The sequence below is a fragment of the Lepisosteus platostomus genome, chromosome 12, assembly GCF_059453375.1.
Source record: "Lepisosteus platostomus isolate fLepPlt1 chromosome 12, fLepPlt1.hap1, whole genome shotgun sequence".
Taxonomy (NCBI): domain Eukaryota; kingdom Metazoa; phylum Chordata; class Actinopteri; order Semionotiformes; family Lepisosteidae; genus Lepisosteus; species Lepisosteus platostomus.
Window position 1 is genome coordinate 5,392,418 of NC_142622.1, and position 17,865 is coordinate 5,410,282.

General features: G+C 42.1%; 1 protein-coding gene across 4 annotated transcripts in view; it reads right to left on the bottom strand.

The window, feature by feature from the left end:
* LOC148650923 (ankyrin repeat and IBR domain-containing protein 1-like) overlaps nt 1–16,741 on the bottom strand; it is a 70,893-nt gene extending 54,152 nt beyond the window's left edge. For 2 of the 4 annotated variants that reach the window (XM_088600561.1, XM_088600559.1), the window contains exon 1: nt 15,968–16,741. The gene's annotated coding sequence lies outside the window, so the exon portion shown is untranslated. Of the gene's footprint in view, nt 1–15,862 lie in introns of all 4 variants that reach the window. The other 2 variants (XM_088600562.1, XM_088600560.1) reach the window with 2 other exon arrangements.
* Nucleotides 16,742–17,865: the final 1,124 nt, after the last annotated feature.

Genomic DNA, 17,865 nt, shown 5'->3' on the forward strand with positions numbered 1-17,865 from the left:
ATTTTTTAATCATGATATTTTAAGTGTAGGAGTGTGTGTATAGGTGAGGGCAGATGAGATTAACAGCCCTCTCTCGTTTGCAAACTACCTTATGTTATGTTGCAGTAGTAGGATCAGACGTACAAGCAGTAATATTAAATAGCCCTTAAAGAGCCCCTTTCCTCGAACAGCTGGATGGCTCCATGTCTGTGGACGTTGTGTTAGTCTTCGGCTCCATAACAGTAGAATAACTGGGCTAGTCCAAAAGGGGAATAATCTACACCTTATAAGTAATCTTCCACTTGTAATTTTTGGAATTGTTTTTCTGAGACATGGCTTTCAGTTAAGAAATATAATAATAAAAAGAAGAGGGCAAATGAGCAATTAATGATAGTGTTTGCGCCCTTTCAAGCACAGCCATGGGTAGCCGCCATTGGCCGAATTGCTAGAATACAACTGGAAATAACAACAATATGACACAATGACACCCGCTGTTTTACTGACTTGCAATAACTCATTTTTCACCTCTTCGTACCGGGATGTTGAGAATTACTTCTTGTCCATTCATCTCATTCATTTGCTCAGCTCCTATAAAATGCAAAATATGCATTAAAGGGAGGAAAAATATTTTCTCTGCGTCCCATTGTGTGCAGCACACATGAAACTATGTTACCTAAGATTTTCATTTGCCTGCTCTCAAACAGCGCAATGGAGACATTCTAGCATCAAATTGGTAATCTGTGCGATAACTACATTTATATTTTACTACTTACATTCTTGATACCAATCAGTTTTATGAGCTTCTGTCCCTGAACACTAAGAATTCCGAGACTGATGTAGCACAATACCCATCTCTCCTCATTTACATTTTGAGGACTTCAATAAATAACCTGCTGTCCAATTTTGTCACCTTGTTAAAATGTGCTTCAGTTTTATGAGAACTCTGCTTAGCTCAGGATGTGAAATCAATGAATGAAATCTTTTGTCCAGTACGCTTCTCACAAATGTGCATTCTGTTTTTTAAGGAGATTTTCTTTCAATCTCACTGCAAAAACAACAACTTAAAACACGTGATTATATCATTTTAAGCAGTTCAACAAGTTTTGCACAACTTCAAAGCATTTCATTCCCAGCTGATGACCTTAGCGCACGCTTTTAGGCGAGACTTAACTAACAAACGATTTCAGGAATGAATTAAACGAATCGGGTTTAAAACTGCACATCTTCATGTAGGCCTAACTAGCGTGTTGGAATGAATACGTCTAAAATCTGACAAACATGAAAAATGTGATCAAGTCAGACTGACAGATTGGAGCCAGTGGGCAAGAATGAGCCATGCTTGCTCCCATTTATGACACTTGATTATTTTATTTAAACATCTCATTATTTACACTATTTCATCACAATTACTTGTTGAATCAACAGCATTTTGCAGAGAATGCCTGGAAATCATCTGACCTCCTACTCCTACTTCCCTAAATGCCTTCGTCTTTGTGCTGTTATTTTCTCCCTCCCAAATTCTCTTCCCAAGCATTATGTACTTAGACAAATGTTACACCCTAGTCAGGATAATCCTCCAAGTTATTTAAATGGACTCTGCCATTTCACGCCCTAAAAAGACACCTCGTGAAGCTGTGTGGTGCTAGGCAGTACACCCAATCCCAGGTACGCTTATCACTACTCCAGAATTTTCCTCCCACCAATGAAAATATTACCCCAGAACTGTCAAAAACAAAATACAGCTGGAACTGCAGAAGCATTCAAAGTTGTATTTGTAACACAAATTCAACATGCTAAGAAAATGAATCGTACTGGTGTTAAAATCTAAAGTTGACCACATTCTAGAGTTAGTTACTATAGCACTACTCCTCAGTATAGCAGGTGACACATATGAAAAGCTCTCTTCATTGCTCATTCATCTCGATCTTCTACAGTTTGCAAAGAGGGCCAACAGGTCAGTAGACGATGTGGTTAATATAGGTCTTCACTCCACTTCGCAACATCTAGAAACCTCCTCAGGCGCACATGCAAGAATAATGTTTTTGTGAATTTTAGCTTTGCATTTAATACTACCATTCCTGAACTCCTTCACAATGAAGTGCTGATGAATGAATTGTTCAGCTTGTTCCATCTGCCAGTGAATTTTCTACTTTTTCACAGATAGAAGGGAGTGGGTACAACTAGCCCCTTAGTTGTCAGACTGTTTGTGAATACTGCCGGACCTCAAGGGTGTCTGCTTCTCCCATTACTCTATTCCTTGAACACCAACGACCGCTCCTCCAGCGTTCACCCCTGTAGGTCTCATCAGTAATGATGACAGGACCGTGTACAGGAGGGAGGGGAGTTGGTTGGTATCATGGTTTGCTAACAGCCACCTGGAGCTTAATGAAACATGTCAGCACCATCACAAAGGAAGCATAGTCAAGAATGAATTAGTTCAGGCAGGTAGCTGCGTCAGCATGCGTAGGCTGCAAAGGAACAGGTAACGGGTTTGTTCCATGCTGAAAAGAAAAGAATCCCAACGTTGTTTCCTTTTCTTTTCTTTTCAGCATGGAATAAACCCGTTTCCTGTTCCATAGTAAAGAATGTACCTTTTGCGCTAACTGGAAAATGTTGGCGTATCTCAACCAATTCTGCTACAGTTTTACACAGCCATTATTGAGAGCACTCTGACTGCCTTTATAAGTGGTGGTTTGGCAGGACGTCTGCCTGTTCCAAAGGTAAACTGCGATGTGTTGCTCGCTCTTACGGAGATGGTAATTGGCTGTTATCTGCCCTCCACTGATGATTTCTACAACTTCAGAGCAAAGCAGACGGCAGGAAAGATCGCTGACGGCTTCTCCCCACCACGGTTACCACCTGTTTCATAAACGTCTCTCAAAAAAGACAATACAGGTCTATTAAAACCAGAACCACCCAGTATTTTAACAGTTTCTTTCCTAGGGCAGTCTTCTTGCTTAACCAGAATTCCTAGTCCTATGTGCACTGTCTTAATGACATCTATTATTCTGGTCTGTTTATGGTATATCTAGAATGTTTTCACAGCACCAAGTACGCTAGTGTAATTTCCCCGTACGTGAAATGGACTTGGCCAATAAAGGTGATTCTGATTCCACTGGCTGGGACTGAAAGTGCATCTAATTCACAGTATTTTGCTCAGCTTTAGCCTTCAGTGTGATTTTCCCAGAATTCTGTCTTAAAGTCTACAGTATTATACATTTCAAAGTGAGTCACTGCACTGACGTGTGTATGTTTCTGACCCCTTTATAAAAACAGTTAATACCAAGCACATTTATTTCCTTTCTTCCTTGCAGACACATGATTTCCAGTAAGGTCTAAATGTTTTTTTCCTTCAAATTGTAAAAAATAAAATAGAATCTAATAACCTCACTCCCATGAGTCACTGACATCGAAGAGAAAATGGCTGATATTTTTAGAAAGCAGCTGGCTAATACCATCTTGTTGCCTGGTCAGTACTGGGATGGAGGCCTGTAAGGAAAGACCATGTTTCTGCTGTAAATAGTGTTGGTGGGCCAGTAGGTGGCGCTCTTCTCTCCAGAACAATTTCCAAACCAATGTCCCAGACCAGTGACCAGGGAAAGTGAGCTGCAGCAGGTGCCATTCTCCAGATGAGACCTCAAATCAAGGGTCTGACTGTGTGGTCATTAAAGATCCCAATGGCACAGTTTGTGAGAACAGGGTTTGTTCTTACAAAATCAAGGGATATATATCAGATTGGGCTTGAATAACACATAATATGTGATCTCCCTAGCTTTTCTGCTTAATTTCAATGGTGAAGCAATTTCTTGCTTTTCCAGCCAATCTACTGTGGAGGGCCTGCTGACACAGAATGGCCAGGTGGGGGGGGACATTTCAGCATTGCATGAAGTGGCTCCCCTCCTACTGAAGTTGATGCCCTTTAGGATGAACAGTAACAGAAATGCAAGAATTATTAATGATCATCATCAATAATAACCACCTTTTTCAAATTCCCACCGCCTCGATCCCTGGTGCTGGGATCTGACACCAAGCATGGAGGCCCAAACATCAGAAGCTGGAATATTGGACCCATGAGGGCAGATCCAGGAAACCTCAGCTATTTCACTGGGATAACCATGACGACAGACCAAGGAGAACAGAATAGCAGCCCACAGCTTGGTACAGATTGTCAATGATCTCTGATGATTAATGCACCACAAAGCCATTGCCTCCAGGGAGAGAAGCCCTTGGAGTTTGGCTCCCCAGAGGTTTCTCTTCGCCCACAGGAGGTTTTCCTTTTCCTCTCCATCAAGCCCACAGTCAAGTGATGCTGCACAATATTCGTAACTGTTATATAATTTTGGAAAACACTTCTGTAGCAAACTGTTGCGAAAGGAGCTTGAACAAATAACAGATTGATTGGCTGATTGATGGAATAATGCATTTGGCCCCCTCCATCTGCAACAGAGCCCTTTACAAATCCATACTGTATGCATCGCATTTCAGCTATCTTTTTAAAAAAAGTAGAAACTAAGGAAGTATGTGCTATAAGAGAGTGGAGGAAGAATAAAACATCAATACATACCATCTCCATCCTCAATTTTAAGAGCAAACATGAGGAACGTGTACAGGAGCAATAAGGTCCTGCTGTTTAACACTGTAATTCAGTTTCATTCTCATGTCAACACCCATTCGCGAAGATCAATAGGATTCCAATGCACTCTGGCAGGAAGATTTTATGCTTCAAAAAACAAGTTTAAAGGCAGGCACTGAACACTGAAGCCCGAGATGGCAGCAGGTGCAAAGCAAACGTTATTTAAGGCATCGTAAAGGTTTGTGCATGAAGCCTTCACCTTCCTGGCCTGAAACACAGTCTTTCCAGGACCATTAATAACTGCAAATGTGACACCCTCTGTGCTTCTCAAATTTAGTGAACGGGTTTAAAAACAAAGCAGGAAGTGTTTGTGCCTTTTCTAATCTGAAAAGAAAGCGGCACACAAGGCTTATATTCTGTACAATCTGGTGATTTTTTGTAGTTCAGCTCGAGTACAATACCTTTGTGGTATGAGCCAATAACTACTTATATCAGCTAACAAATATGCTTCAAAACACACCTCTGGAAACACTGTCTGGCAGAAAAAAAGCAACTATTTTAGCACTTAGAAAATGTTTAATTTGAAAAGAAATCAAAAGATTTAATTAGTATTTTTCAGGCATGTGTATTACACTGCAGTATTTCAAAGTGTGTGGTGTCAATATGAACCACTGTATATGAATAAAGGTTTTTTAATATTGCACGGCTTATTAGAGAAATGCACCTGACAGCTGCTGCAAAGTACTCTGCTGATTCTTCTGCTCTGTACATGAAATGCGGACTGCAAGGGTAAGATGCTAATCTAGTGGTCAGGGCCACTTCTGCAAGTCCTCACACATGATATCACATGGAGTCAGCTTTCAGGTCCTACTAAAAATAAGCTCATGCATCACTTTAGTCCAGATGCCTAGTCATGCAAAGGGAGGGTGGGCCACAGAGCCCTGTATAGTCCACAAGTCACACGGTTTGGAGGATTTTAAATGCTTGGGAGGACAGAGATGAGGCTGCTTTCATAGTAAAGGGTTGGAACTGCAACTAGCTGAACACAATGTGGGTCAATTGTAAGAGAACCAGCACACAAGGCAGATATGATTTGCAAACCTTTATTTATATTTATAGCTCTTAAAGGGATCATCCATCACTATTCATAGTATTTGCTTGTCACAAACATCTTGTTTTGATTCGCCACCTAACTTGAGGAAAAGCAGAGATGCCACACGTTCATAAAAGGAATTAAATGAGAACTGCAATGAATCTAAAGGTAGTTTAAACTGACACAAAAACAGGCCTAGCTTTTAAAGAGTAAGTTATATATAATCTCCAAGTCTGAAGTATACTACAATGTGAAGTTTTCTTCCAAATTCTTCCATTTCCTTTCAGATAGATTTGTCTGCTTACATTGTAATGCTTTGTACAGGAATTATATTCCAAAACGGAGTTGTATTAAAAGTGTTAAGAAAACCCATTATATTGCGTAAACTGTCTCAATTTTGTCATTTCAAGTGGTTCCAGAAGTATAAATGGAGTCACGCTTGGATGGTTCTTGTAACTCTCACCTTAGACTAGCCTGAAATAAATGGTCATTTAAATACTGTTTTAACAGAGTTAAATTGAAAACTTGCCTATATAGAAGATACAATATGGAAGAAGACAAATGTACTGGTGCATATGAATGCATTTGATTGTTTAAGGCTCATATTTCTGGGATTGAGGACCATTTTCAAAGTTATTACTAAAATGAAAATTTAAGGAAAGAAATGCCTAAAAAGCTTACACACAATAGGCAATTTAAACTGTACCACAAAGCAGAAAGAAATCCTGTTTTAAATGCAAAGGCTGATAGCCAACTGCAATGCATTGTAATGAATATGTTGCAGGCTTGAGTTCCTAACCATCAGCTGAGGAACCTGCAGACAGCACAGAACTGATATTCCAGCTAGTGAAGAAATAAATACCCTCAAGGCCAGGGTTGTAAACAATGTTGCACGGAAGAGCGATCTATATTATTTTCTGGAAATGGAAAATCTAATCACAACTGCGACGCCCGTGCCAGCCTCTAACGACCCTGTGCTGGGATATTGGTAAACTACAAGACGTCGTGAAAATCAACTCTTGTGTAATGACCTTGCTAAGCCCACATCCAAATTTACTCATAGTTCTCCTGAGTCAAAACAAAAAAAGAACATCTACAGTCAACACCACCGAAGAGTTCTCTTTCCTAGTGATTTCAATTTGTCCTGTAGTAAGCTCTGGGCACAGACCTTCCAGCACTGTTCTCTTTAGACCCTCATTGTGCTGACTGCTCAACTTCTTTCGCTGCAGATTAGATGACCTTTGATTTCTTTGATGGCTCTGAAGGGCTCTGGCAAAACCAGGAGAGGCTACATCCTGGCCCAGCATTCCCAAGCCCGCACACTTTCTCAGGTGCGAAGTCGGGTCGCCTGTTGGACGTCTCACCTTTTAAAACTTCTCAGAGCTTCTCCTGCTTCCAGGCTTGTGTGGAGGTCAGAGAAATCCTCGCCTGCGTTCCCTCTTTTCCACACAGATTCCGGCTCTGCGGTTCGCTCCCGTTTTCTCAGCTGGGGGGGTTCTCCCTCATTTCGCCCACTCTCCGTGGGTTTCACACTGCTCCTTTGCGATGCGACCCTAACCTCCAACCGTGATTCCTCATCCTGCTTGTGCGGTTTTTTTTGCAGGACAGAGCTCCCTACCCTCCCCTGTTTATAGCACAGGTCAGAGGAAGAGGAGAGGTTGGAGAATTTGCTCCACGAATTGCTTTCAGTCCTCTGTCCAGCTCAAGGGACCCCATCAGCACTGAGCTCTCTTGCAGGGGCAGTCTCAGCGGCTCTCCAGCTCTGAGCTCACTGTCTGGATATTCCCAAGCCTCCAGAACGACCGAACGTTTTTCTACCAGCCTCGATCGCCATCTCTTTCTGGTCCACACTGGAGTTATACAGTGAGGGTTGCCTCTTTGGACTGTACTGGAGTAGATGTGGACCACAAGGATTAAACTTCCTTCGGGGACGAGTCTGTGGAATGAGCTACAGGTGGGATCACTCAGGACGTGGGTTTTAGAGCCAGTCAGACTTGCCTCCTGCTTCCTGATTGGCTTTTATACCCACATCCTGAGTGATCCCACAGCTCGTCCCTGGGGGAGGGTCACTGGTCACAAGGATCGCCACAGTGCTAAATGATCCTTCTGCGCTTCGGGAAAAGTCGTTGCCCCAGTATTGTCCTACAGCTACACCTGTGCCTTCTTTTCCAAGCCTGTCCTGGAATAAGAATTTCTTATTTTATTGTTTTTGGTCAGCTGCAGTGCATTTAACAACCAGAGCTTAATTAAAAAAACTAATTTGCGTGCTGCACAATATATGTCACAGAGCTAATATGTCACAGTCACATTGTTAAATTCAAAGTTTTGGATCTAAACCAGACTGACCATACCTCTGCGGGTTACAGGACTGCGTCATGTTCACTGCTGAAGATCTCCGTCAGCAGGACTCACTTATGTATGAATTGCTATTGTTTTCAAGACAGACACTGTATGTTTGTTTAGTGCACATAATGAGACAATGTTAAAGTGGAAAAAAAATTAAATACAAAAATATATCAAGTACAACATATTTCATTAACAAGGAATCGTGAGTTGGAATTACTCTTTGTAGGCTTTTTTCTTTCAGAATCTTGTCTCCTGCCCTCCCAGACGGCTCATTTACTTCACTCTAGGATCTGGTCAGTTTCTTAGTTTCAGCCTGAGCACTTGAAACAGCACGAGATGTGACTTTGTTCTCCAAGGTCCCAGCGAGTAACCACTGCTTCTCGCTCTTAATTGAGCAAAGGCTAGGAAATATGTCAGTACGGCATCTATATGCAACTCCACCGAGCACTGCTGAAACATGTTTTTCAATTTAATGTGTAAATCTATTGTTTTTTATAGTAAAAAAATCAGCTATGTTTTAAATAGTGTACTTATTATTGCTGTTTAAATGTCTAGGACACATAATCTTACACGATGCTCACGTGATTTATGTCACAGCTACCTCTTGCTATTAAACTGTGATATTGTCAACCTTGACTATTAAGCATTACCATTCTTCCCAATGTACAGTCAATAGCTCATGAAATGGCACTGCTGATGATTTTATGACAATACCCCATTATCATATTCCTGGTGGTGAAACGTATATGACAGTAATTCATTACCAATGCTAAAAAGATCTTGCAACAGCAGACTTTCATTTGTTAAAACAATTCAACTAGCAAAGCTTTGTGCTTCATGAATATCAACAGTTTTAACAGGACAACTGCCTTGGAATGCTTAATTGAATTTTAACGGACACCATACTTTAAGTGAGCCTACTTATGAATGGATCGTGATTCCTATATTCTCAGCTAAGTGAAAAAAAAAATCTGGCAATCTGCACAAAAATCAATACCCATACTAATAAGATACAACTGTCCTAGATGCTCCTTGTCTTTGGTCAGGTTGTCTGCAGAAAATTCCTTTTACTGGATGTGCTTCTGCTGCAGTTTACGAAGCCTTACAAAAGAGGTAACAGTAATAATACAAAATCAGATTTGCATTTTATTGATAATGACAGATTCACTTAAACTACAACAATAATGGGAAATAAATATTTAATTAATTCATGCAAATGCAATCAGGAATCGTCTTAACATTTTGTTAAGACTGACACTAACATTGTAACAAAGATTTCCACTGCAGAAAAGCCATGTATGAACAAATAGGAATCAGGCCTTGACTGAAATGCAGAGATTTTTTTTTAAAAAGGCAGAGACCATTTAAGAAGGATAACTGGAAGAAAAGAAAGCATTAGGTCATTTGGAACAACAATATGCCATCATTTTAAGCATTACTTGGTGTTAAGCCCACCGGTTGGCAGGGAAGAAAAGATTTAGCCATTTAGATTTCTGCTGTAGAGAGCTTAGTCCAGCACAAAACAGCTGGCTCTTTGTCTTGCCATGAAGCCTATAACTTACACTCTGCCATGAGCCTTGAGACATTTCTGCTAATTTGACATTTCTGCTAACTGAGGTCATTTTATTAGCTTCATGTCATCAGTTTACAAGGTTTGCTGCCCATGTAGGCTCCACTTTAGGCCAACTGTTTGAAAACAAAGGCCTAGTGTACTGTATCGCAACAGGAATCAGTGCGTTTCAATAATGGCTCCAGCAAAAACAGGTTTTTGACTCCGTTCTTTCCGAGTTTCTGCACCCTGCAACACCCTCATCTCGTCACATGGAGCTAGGCTTCAGACACCCCAGTCGCTGGAGTTAGATTTTTATTCAGAATGGGTTCGACACCAAACAAAAAGAAATAAAACAGGGAAGTACCGGAGCTGCTTGAACTTGTCCAGGAGGTCTTACTGAGGGATAAAATTACCTTGTACTAACAAGAGAACCGTCACAGGCAAGATCAATGTAATCCTGCATCGTCCGACTCAGGCGTGGCTGCCCTGGCTCTCATACTGTACAAACAGCACAAACCCAACACAATCCTCAGAGCCTTCCACACGCTTGACAGAGGCACCAGTGAAAGAAGGAAAGAACGGAGTGTCCACAGGGCGACAGCCATGTGAAAATCGACAGTAAGGGACGGAGGATCTCAGATCTCCGACTGGCACGCCGCGTGTCAGTACAAGCCACGGTGTGCTGAAATGCTTTCCTTCGTTTTCTCCCCCAGTTTCCTTTTCCTTGCAGTGCCAACAACGCTTCCCACTGTGACTGTGACCACACACCTAATTTTAGAACAGGAGACATTTCCTCGGCACGTCCCCCGGAAAAAAAAAAACAGCAGTGAACTCTAATGGCATGTCTGCAACAGAGTTTTTTCCTAATGCGTCGTGGGGCATTGGGGCTTCGGGATCAGGGGTCATCCTGCTGGCCTGCAAGCATGAGCGGAGCCTGATCTGCATGCTGTTACAGCCTGATGAGTGCACTATTGATCACAGCTCCAGTATGTCACTTGAGCCCATCTCTCTCTTTTAACACGTACAGACAGCAAGGGTGAGAGAGGCAGCTCTGTGTGGCAAGTGCCTGTTGGCAGCAAAACCCATAAAATGAACACAAATGACCAAGTCACCCCTGTGTATCGGACCCAATTCCTCATTTATCAGACATATCAAGCCAGTGGGAAATGAGCTCTTGAAAAGTACTGCTAAGCAGTACACTGACTACAATAAACCAAAATAGATGATTTAATACATCTTACATGAAATTCTTCATTTGAAAACAATGGATTCTCCAGTTTCTCAGCTCGCAAAGAATATTTTTACTCCTAACAAACAAGGCTGCCACATCCACAGTTGTTGGCTAAAAAGTTAATTATTCACTTGTGTGGTGTCTAAGCATACCAATCAACCAACAAGTCAAACAGTATCAAACTGAGCTCTTTCAGGCTTTACTCACTGTATTATATGGTCAGTGTGGTGAGGCCACACCTCTGTGTAAGTTAAGGCCTAGTTTCACAACAAAATGGAGATGAGAATAACACAAACACAACAGTCTTTATTTTCACGATACTGCCATCTTGATGCCCTGCACTGTAAAATGAAACTTTTACTGCCCAAGGGTTGCTTAGAAGTATGTACAGTATTTCAAAATGGTTCGTTTTTTGTCACTCAAGTTCATAATGTTGCCTGACAACCATCTCTTCTGTGAAACTGCACCTGTTGATGATTCCATGTTTACTGGTGCCAACAGAAATACACGAGACTTAACTTTGTATGCACACAGATCACAAGGTTGAAGCTTTTCTTCCACACCGAACTTCTGTAGAGCAGTAGTAAAGGGAAAACACACAGCAAAGACAAATTACTACACAAAACCTTCCTTGCAGCTGCCTTAGCTTAAATGCTCAAAAACATCAACAACTAATAATTCATGTGTTTGTTCTAATGACTTCATAAACCATACATAAAGAATTGTTACAAGATCTTCATCTGTATACGGTAACTACTGTTTTCACCACAACAATGATAGTATAGTGTGGATACGAAAAGCAGTAATTAGGAGTTTAACTCCTTACAAAATTAAAAACTGGATTAACACAGAGGAAACCTTGTTAAAAAACACATTTCCTGCACACATTGCATGGGCATGAGTTCCCACGTTTGTTTCTTCCCCCCCAACTCAAAAGTCTGATATTTTAGGTATGAAATTCAATAGTTAAAAAGCAAGACTTCGACATATTTAAGAACTGGACACAGCCAAAGAGATCTAATCAATCCTATTATTAAGTCAATTAAAGGTTAAATATTGTAACAGCAACAAAAACCAACAGGTGTGTATGTGGAACTCCAGGATCCGGATTGAGAACGCCTGGCACAGGGCAACATTTTAAAAAATGAAAGCCCTAACTCATACTCTTCTATACAAATTCAGATTTCCTGGGCTGCTTTACAGTCAGTAATCACATTTCCAGACTGGAAAGCTTAGGGTTAAGTGCATATACCACTGTCACTGAAAAGGAACATAAAGGCAAAAATGCTAGATTTGGCCCTGACTCTTCCAGTTCAAAGCGCTTTCTCTCATAACAGCAGGCCTTAATCCACTGTGCTCAGCAGAGCACACTTGCTTTGTTTAATCACATGCACACTTGGCACATTCTGTTTAAAATACAGTTATCTTAATAGGTCACGCTAATAATACTTTTTGCCAGTGAACTACAATAGAAAAAAGGACAACATATGGGCCATCTCATGACAAATCAGAACTCATACGCTTTTAATCAGGGGTCACGGGTTTTAATGAAACACGTTACCATTGGTGTTTTATCACAGTGAGAAAATTCCCCCTTTCACAGTTTCAGATTGAAGTACAAACTCATTTTATATCTGAGTGTCTGATTTTGCATTTCCAGGTGGTCATCTGGCCCATCTAGTGTGTTTTGACTGTTCTGAAATTAACTGATTCAAGGATCTCGTCCAGCTGTTTCTTGAAATAAGCCAGGGTATCAGCTTCAGCAGCACGGCTGGGCACTGTAGCTTGCTCTGTACTCCTACAGCCTGGATGAGATTGCAATCTGCATTTCACAGAAAGAAATGATTCGAGATTTGAAGGAACTAAGTGCACATTTCTCTCTGGGTACTCTGGAACAGACAGCACACTTCAAAGTATAAATCTAATGAGGTAATCAGCCTTCTCAAACATGCCAAACCTGAAATTACAGTCCTATACAGAGGACTCAATGAATGATCCTATTTTAAAGCCATCAAGACTATAATTTTCTCACAAAGCTGTAATGGAAAAACTGTCTCTGAAAAATGTTTTTAGTTATACAGTTAATATTACTCGGTCTTCTTTTTTCATGATTTTAAAAACTCTCGGGGTAACGAGTCAAGGTTAAAGGTACTTCTACTGTCATCAAAACAAAATCTTGACTTTAACTAGTACTTTCACTAACCAAGCAATTTTCAACAAAACAAGACCACCTGCAGAAACAGATCTCTGAGGCGTAACCATTTCCTCATATCGAGGGATCTTCTTAAAATGCAACATAAGCACCTTCTGTAATGTTTGGAAAATATGTTGTCTCCCTTCAAGAGCAGACTACTGGTAACCAGTTCAGTAGAATCTGAGAGCGTGCTGGGCCAATCAATTGTACAATTACGCAGATGTACCATAGAATTCCTGGGCAACACAGTGAGGCAAAACAGACCTGATGACAGTGCAACACAATCATGAGTTTCTGATTTACACTAATTTTAGTTCCAGGAATTTTAGACATCTGCTCTCTGCCAGTTGAAGAGATAGGCTGCTCCTTCCAGCTGGCTCCTAATACATAGGCTTAACCCATTCTAGGCCTGTGTACTCAGGCAAACCCTCAGTCCTTAAGTAACACCAGCATCTCACAGTTCACAGAGATATATTTTCCTTACTATGGCTCGAATGTAATTATTACAAGTGTCGTGTTCTCAAATCGGTCAAGATAGGTAAAAGACATTACGTAAAACCTCATTTCACCACATGGGTGAAACAGCCCTGTGCCAGGGGCGCTACCGTATCGCTGTAGCAACTGCAAGCTTATGAACTTCACCCAGGCCCACAGCCACTGAAAAAGAGTTTGCAGTCAGACTCCGACAGTTAACGTCCCAGTTAATGACTAAACAATTCCTCTGCTCCATTTTCACACAGAGAGTGGAATTTCTCCGAGGAGGGTTTCAGCAGTTGTTCCCGAGAAAACTAAATCCTTCTACTCCAGCTTCACAAGTTGGCTTTTACTGTAACACTTGTATGATCACGCTTGCTACAGACTGATTAAAAAGTCCTGGAGGCTGCTTTTTTTGTGTAACGTGCTGTAGGACAATTCCAACACGACTCTTCTGATAAACTGGTAAACGTTTTTCAATTTGCATGACATTAATAAGACGGTAACCGCCGTGGTTAAGTCACCAGGGACCTCAACTAGTCAGCATACAAAATGAGCATTCAAACAGAGTATGTGGCTCTGCACGCCATGTACAAAAAAATCCTAGGCCCAAATCTGATCAGAAAGCAACTGTTTCAGTCTTTAAAACAACGATGAATATAGTGTAACAAACTTGCACTATACTTTGGGACTTTTCTTTTCTTGCACTTTTCTCTGGGGCTTGCCAATCTGTGTGTACACACGGATGGACTGGTCGTCTCCTACAGTATCATCACACACCTAGAATAACACTTGTTCCATCTAGCGCAGGTCGCTCCGTGAAATAAACCAGGGCAGTCAGTTTTAACAAGGTAGATTCCCAGAACTGATCGTGTGAAGAACTATATGCCCTGTTCTGGGGTTTAAATGCAGTTTGATCAGAGATGACACACAATCTATCAGATCTTGAAAGGTCTAACATTAAAACAAATGTGTGCACGACAGTGTCTAAACTCAGAAATGAGTATCGGTTCTTAAGGCGATTAGGGTTAGTTCAGTGCTCACATCCGAAGCGCACAACTTCAGCCGTGAACTTCCTGGCGTTACTTAGTAATCGCTGCAATAAAGTGCCAAAAACACGATCTGTCCTAACTAAGACAACATTTTGTTTCCCACGTGAACTCTCTTCCTTTTCACGAAAAAGACGGGACACTCGGTTCACTGAAGTGTTTATTACGATAACGATAATACGGTACGATCACACAATACTTCAATTCGTGCCTGTTATTGGCCTGTATCATCATCAGTGTCTTAGAAATGCGAGTTAATATCAGACGAAGCAAAACGCGAGAAAACAGCAGATCCCTGTCGCATCGCATGACTTAACTTGTTAAAAAGCGTAAGGATCTGAACCAGCTAAGTGGTTTTTTTTTAAAGCAGTCGAGAGATAGTCTCCAAGGAAGTGGTCTCATCACAACATACAAAAATAAAGATTGTCGTACAGTACCGGTTGGCTAAGAAATGCTCCCCCCCGTATTAATTCAGCGTCGGTCATTAAGCAGTAAGGAACAGGTCTTTTTGTTCGTTAAGCATGCACGACTGTTAATCTTGCAACCTCGCATGTTCTTCCAGTCGTTTTCGGATTGAAACGCCTCGAGCCGTTTCACGGGTACAAATAAGGTCCAGTACAGTACGTGAACACTTGACCACGATCGCAAATCACCGGCATTAGGAAGGAAAAATAACGAAATACAGTGATTGGGCCGCTAACCTATTTAGAATAAAGACTTAAAATGCATGCGGACTAATACATAGCATAACTGCTACTTGTGAGGTGTTTTTTTTTGGTCGAGTCTGATGTTTCAGAATCCTTCTGTTCCCAACACTCCCTTTGTTTTCTTTGTTACAGAACAGCTACAGTGTTGCACTAAGTTCGGCATTCTAGAACAGACTTAAACTACCATTCGACAGGGACTCTCGCTCGTTCTACTAATAAAAAAAAAACTCAACTACTTTCATTTTCCTTTCTTTTTACACATTTCCTAGCGTAGTTAGGCGGGTTGCCCCAGTCCGAAATGCCTTTTAAAAAAAAGAAACGGAACCCTGCATCGACGCAAAATAATAATAATAACAACAACAATAATCGATGATAAAAAAGCAACAAACTACGCTATTTCCACGAAGGCCTATTCCACCACCCTCCAGATACAGGATAAATCTGGGTACTTGCGTGAAAAGTCTTAACGCATCAGTACAACACATCCGAAAACATTTCACAGCACATACTGCTTCAAACCTCTCTCCCCTTGCAGTGACTCTCACGGGTCGAGCGGTCCTTTTTTTTTTTTGTAAAGTCATCAGCCAAAACTATCATTGCATTCGAGAGCGGACGAGCTGACAGCATTAGGAGACAGTCCAACGTCCCTATTTCTAAAACTTACAGTTCCAGGCTCCATGACGATGACCTAAGGTTTTGATGCAACCCGCACCTTCCTGTATACCCAATTTTACACACCGCATTTAGGACATTAGAAGGGATTACTTACACAATCGCCTGCTGATTCGCTACCCCGAAATAGCCTATTTGCACCCTGGCGTGAGCGAAGCGACGCTGTTTATAGTTCATTCCTCAGTGTTTTGCGTCCGTGCGTGATTCTGCCCCGCTTCCGCCCGCAGGTCTCCTTTCTCTCTGTTTCTCCCTCTGTTTTGTGTCTCAGAGGTTCACAACGGCAACAACGGCTCCTGCAACAGCAGCAGCAGCAGCAGAACGGAACGTCAACCCGGAAGCACAAGCTCCTCGCCTCCACCATAGACAGACAGGCAGGCAGGCAGTCGGGGGACATCGTGTCTGACTCGTGCCCGAGCCTGGGGCTCCTACTCACCCACTCGAGTCGCAACAGGTCGCAACAGGTGGCAGCAACAGCAGCAGTTCAGCGGGTTTGCACGCCCGAATCACAGGCGTCCAAGGCAAAATCGCCCCCCAAACAGGGTGGGGATCAGCGAAGTCTTCTAGTAACCTTCTCGCCTTCGTTTTGAAAACCTTTGGCTGTTTTAAAGCCATCGTGTCACATTGAAAAGGCACAAAAAAAAAAAAAAAACGACGCACCACAGCCACATCAGAAAACGCTGGGTTTTTTGTTTTTACATTTTGTAAGAGGTTTTTTTTTTTTTCATCTGTGGGAGGTCGCTCAGTTTAGTAACTGCACGTAGATCAGCTTCGTAGAAACCTGGCTTTTAAATGTCATGTCGGGATGATAAACGCGGCAGTGTTCTGTTTGAAACAGGAAGAGTGTCATTTCGGGTTTGGCCGGCTCAGAGCAAACCCTCGATACACAAAACCTCATTCAGACTGCTGTGGGTAGTGGTGGTTCACCACATTCACCTGGTCAATACGGAGAAGAACGACCAGATACAATCCAGGTCTTCAGGACAGACCAACTCTGGCCGAAGGAACTGCATCTTTTCAGTTGTGCAAAGGGAAGGTCATCTGGGTGCATTCCCGCTCATCGAGGGCCTCGACAAGGTCAACCTCGTGGACGTGCGCAGTACGACGGGCAGCGCAAACGAGATGATGCTACTGGAAACTCCACGGACGTGTGTTTGAGACTGAGACAAGGAGGCACAGCAGGGTTGGGAGAGTACTGAACACGCTACCCAGCCTTGCCGATGGAGGTTATCCCAGGGCCTCTTTCAAGTGAGATCTGTGGATCAGTCAGCTGCTAACGGCCCAAGGGGACAGATCAGCCTCACGGCCTCTTCTCATTTGTAACGTTCCTTACACTGTATTCTGCCCATGGCTTGTGAAAAAGGAATCCCAACCCACTGACTTCATATACCACCTCACCTTCCAGACACAATAACGACAGGGGCAGCCGAGACCCACAAGGCAATGTAGGTCAGGAATGGCAGTTTGCCAAGGTCAGAGGCTATTGTGACAAAGAGCCTGAACACCACATAGAGCTTTACTCAGCCTTGGCTTATTTGCCATTGTGTCTTTCTAGTTGATCAGCTGATAATGAACAGACACAGGTGGGGACAACACTGACACTGCATCTGATATAAGCACAATAAATGTTTTTTTTTTGCCTTTTGCAGTGGTCGAATGGGGTCGATTTTAAGCCACACGCCTTAATGGGGGCAGATCTGAAACTTTGCTACTGGTTCAGCATTGATATGAATTACAAATCGCACGTGCCCTTTTAAAAAGCTGAAAGCAAATTCACCAAAGTGTTACCAGAAAACTGCTGTCACAAGGCTGAGTCAACCTGAAGGGTATCCATGAAGTGATATAGGATACATGCCAGGACTACACCTGGGCTGGGGTGTCAGACACCCACTTATGTGCACACACACACACACCGAGAGGCAGCAACACTAACCTCAGTGTCAGTATGCTTCCCGAATGGATGCCAGAATCGAAAAACTAAAATGAATTCGATTTGGA